Source organism: Telopea speciosissima, chromosome 11 (assembly GCF_018873765.1).
Source record: "Telopea speciosissima isolate NSW1024214 ecotype Mountain lineage chromosome 11, Tspe_v1, whole genome shotgun sequence".
Lineage (NCBI taxonomy): Eukaryota > Viridiplantae > Streptophyta > Magnoliopsida > Proteales > Proteaceae > Telopea > Telopea speciosissima.
The window spans coordinates 47,370,700-47,375,206 of NC_057926.1; positions in this window are offsets into that span (position 1 = coordinate 47,370,700).

Below are 4,507 nucleotides of genomic sequence, written 5' to 3' on the forward strand. Positions count from 1 at the left end.
ACAATCTGGATGCTATCACTTGGCTGCGCGTGCTCAAGGGGCCCTATGCCTCTGTGGAGCTTCTCACGGGGATCACTAGTCACGTGAAGTATTGGAGGGATCGCTTCTTTTTGCCACGGTCCCCTGATGCCCATTACGGACTGTTAGGGAAATTATTGACCTCAAGAGGGTCCAATCAGGGGCTTGAGCTGAGTGATTTTGAGGGTGACTCCCTCAAGCTGTGCCTGGGTCGCGATCCGTTCCACGTCCAGGAGTTGGACTCGGAGGCCTTCCTATCTCTCTGGAAGCTGAGTCCTAGTAAGAGCATTGTCTTTTGTACTTGATTGGCATGTTGGTATTTGAATGTATGTGTCATCTGATTGGTTGGTCGATCTATGCAGTGGATACGCGTCCGAACTTCAGTTTGCTCCGCGACAATCTGCGGAGGAAGGCCGCTTCTAAGGGTGGTCCATCTGCTGGAGTGACCGATGTTAGTGGTGCTTCTGCGCCTGTGGTTGTTTGAGCGAAGCGGAAGGGTGGACCAGGACATGCCCGCGTGACGAGCTCTGGCGTGCGGGTCCTCCTTCCCCATACTTCTCCTGGTGACGATGGCGTTCCGGGCCTGCGTGCCTCTGCCTCCCTCTGTTGTTCCCTCGGATCTTCGTATTGCCCCTTTCCAAGGGGAAAGGTGTGAGTTCCTCTAGCGATGCCGCTTGCCTCTGATCTTCCCACGTTGGGTGAGGCCCTGGTGATCACCTTGGGCGTGCTTGGAGGGCTCGACCTTAGCCGAAGCCGGCGTGTCGCGGGAGTGGGTGGATAGGGGCAGGCTCCCTACCGCGAGGATGGCCTTTGCAGAGGCTTAGCGATGCTTGTCCGGCTCGGACCCTCTACCATGACATGGCTTGGTGAGTTATTCCTTCTGTCTCATCATGTCCATTGCTCCATTTATTTTTACATTATTTTATCGCTTGCCATGTTGATTGTAGGTCCATCAAGTATTCTGAGCGGTGCTTCGATCGAGGGTCACGCTCTCGTGAGGTGCGGATACAACGCACCTGCGTGGCGTGGAGAGGGAGCTCCAGGGTCGTCGATGCCCGTGGGAGGGCCGAGGCTGACGCCGCAGAGGGTGTCGGGGAGCTTCTTTGTGGCGTCCAGGAAGCTCCTAGAGGTGTCTCGAGGAGCTGCGTGTGATCTCTTGGTGCGGCCGAGAGCTCGGCTAGGGTTCTTGCTTTGGAGGAGGAGCTTCATTCATTGAGGGGAAGGCATGAGGTGGAGTGGCATCTGCAGTGAGCGAGCCGTGGCTGAGTTCCAGGCATCCTCTGCGTTCTCGACGCCGTATCGCGCAGCCTCAGCCCGCCTATGAGGGAGGGGTCCGGGACTTAGCCGCTTGTGTCCTGGAGGTGACCCCTGACTATGACTTCTTTGTCTTGGGGTTCTCTGAGTTTGCTGCGGCGCTTCCGGGTGTAGCTGTGGTGGAGAACGCTCCGGTGTCAGAGGTGGAGGCTGCCCTGCCTGAGGGGGGTGCTACTGCGCGTCCTCCTGAGGCGGACACGATGTCTCCAGCTGGGTCGGAGGTGACCCACCACTCTGTGATCCCTTGACCTTACGGTCGTCCCGATCCTGTAGACGTCTCAACCTTTTTCCTTCTTTTTTTTTTTTTGAACTTGAGTTGTAACTACTATGACTTTTCTATGTGATCGCTTTTGCTTTTCTTTGATTGCCTTGTCTCTTGGTGATTATTTGCGCGTTGATGCTCTCTGACCCTTGATAGTTAACGCCTTAGGCGTAGAGCCTCAATGGTGGCATGGCGCCTTAGGCATGAAGCCTCAGTGTTGGCATGTTGCCTTAGGCTTGAAGCCTCGGTGTTGGCATGTCGCCTTAGGCATGAAGCCTCAATGTTGGCATGTCGCCTTAGGCATAAAGCCTCAATGTTGGCATGTTGCCTTAGGCATAAAGCCTCAATGTTGGCATGTTGCCTTAGGCACGAAGCCTCAGTGTTGGCATATCGCCTTAGGCACGAAGCCTCGATGTTGGCATATCGCCTTAGGCATGAAGCCTCAGTGTTGGCATATCGCCTTAGGCATGAAGCCTCAGTGTTGGCATATCGCCTTAGGCATGAAGCCTCAGTGTTGGCATATCGCCTTAGGCATAAAGCCTCAGTGTTGGCATATCGCCTTAGGGATGAAGCCTCAGTGTTGGCATATCGCCTTAGGCATAAAGCCTCAATGTTGGCATGTTGCCTTAGGCACGAAGCCTCAGTGTTGGCATATCGCCTTAGGCACGAAGCCTCGATGTTGGCATATCGTCTTAGGCACGAAGCCTCAGTGTTGGCATATCGCCTTAGGCATGAAGCCTCAGTGTTGGCATATCGCCTTAGGCATGAAGCCTCAATGTTGGTATGTTGCCTTAGGCACGAAGCCTCAGTGTTGGCATATCGCCTTAGGCACGAAGCCTCGATGTTGATATATCGCCTTAGGCACGAAGCCTCAGTGTTGGCATCTCGCCTTAGGCATGAAGCCTCGATGTTGGCATGTTGCCTTAATGTAGTGGCCGTGATTCGATTGAGTGGTAGGAGAAGACAAGTATTCTTGCAACATTTCTTTATTTTGACTGAAATTCACATTGTCCTTGATGTCGATCTCTACTGCTACTCCTACGCTCTTATCATTATCACTATCACTCTTTGCTATGCTTCTACTGGTAGTACTTCTTCAGATGTTCTGAGTTCCAGGTACGGTCTACCTTCTTGCCCCCTGGAGTCTTCAAGCGGTAAGTCCCTGGGCGTATCTGCTTGGAGACTATGTATGGTCCTTCCCAGTTGGGTGACAGCTTCCCCGCCTTCTGTGGCTGCGATGCACTTGCCCTTCGTAGTACTAAATCTCCCTGGTGGAATAGCCTTTCCTTGACCACTGGCGTTATAGTACTTGGCGATGCGTTCTTTGGTAGGCGACGTTCCTTAGTAGTGCTCTTTCGCGGACCTCATCTATAAAGTCTAGGTTCGCCCGCAGTCCGTCGACATAGGTGCGTTCATTGAAGTGCAGAACCCTATGGGACATAGCGTAGACCTCTACCGGCGCCAATGCTTCAGTGCCATATGCTAGGCGGAATGGGCTCTCTCCTGTGGGCGTCCGTACTGTAGTTCGGTATGCCCACAGGACGCTTGGTAGCTCTTCTACCCACTTGCCTTTGGCTCCTTCTAGCCTTTTCTTGACTCCTTCCAGTAGCGTTATGTTGGTGACCTCCACCTGACCATTGGCCTGTGGGTATGCTACCGACACAGGCCGATAGTCGATGTTGTAGCTGTGACAGAATGCTTAGAATAGGGTTGTTGAATTGTTTTCCATTGTCTGAGACGAGGATCCGTGGTACCCCGAACCTGTAGATGACGTCGTCGCGGATGAACTTCTCCATCTCTGTCTCTGTTATCTTGGCCAAGGGTTTAGCTTCAACCCACTTGGTGAAGTAGTCGATCGCGACGACCAGGTACTTTCTATTTCCTGGTGCTGCGGTGAAGTTACCTAAGATGTCTAGTCCCCACATGGCAAAAGGTATGGGGTTGAGGATTGATGTCAGCTTGGTGGCGGGTAGATGGGGTACTGGGGCGAACAACTGACATTGCTCGCACTTCTTGGCATATTGGATGGCCTCCTCTTGCATTCGTGGCCAGTATAGTCCCTGGCGGAGGATTTTGTAGGCTAGGGCTCGTCCCCCCATGTGGCTTCCACATATCCCCTCATGGACTTCGGCTAGGGCGTACTCTGCCCCCTTGGGTCCTAGGCACCGGAGTAGTGGTGCTGTTATCCCCCGCTTGTACAGTACCCTGTCTAGGACGGTGTACTTTGCAGCTCTCATCCTGATCTTCCTTGCTTCGGCCTTGTCTTCTGGTAAGACATCGTTCTGGAGGTAGTTGAGTAGAGGGTCCATCCAGCTAGGTCCCTCCGTGATCTCGTTAACCTGCTTTTCCTTATACATTGGCTCATGCAGGATCTCAACATAGACTGCGCTAGCCAAATTTCGGAGTTCCTCATTGGCGAGCTGGATAGGGCGTCGGTGGCGTTCTCCTCCTGGGAACTCGAACCATCTCAAACTTCTCGAAACCCTCGATCAATGCTTGAGCGCGTGCTAGGTATGATGCCATCCTCTCATCTTTTGCCTCATACTCTCCATTCACACGATTCACCACGAGTGGGAGTCACTCCGGGCGGATAGGTGTGTGACTTGGATGGCTTTGGCCACCCGAGTCCACTAGTAATGCCTCGTACTCTGCTTCATTATTGGATGCTTGGAAGGTGAACCAGAGAGCATATTGGATACGAAATCCCTCGGGGCTGGTTAATATGAGCCCAGTAGCAGCTCTCCGCATTGCTCGACCGATCCACGAACATGTCCCACGATTCGTGATCCTTCTCTTCGGGCTCCCCTGTTTGTGACTCGATCTCGGGCCGGGTACACTCGCAATGAAATCTATAAGAGCCTGGCCTTTGATGGCTGTCCTTGGTTGGAACACGATGTCATGCTCACTTAACTC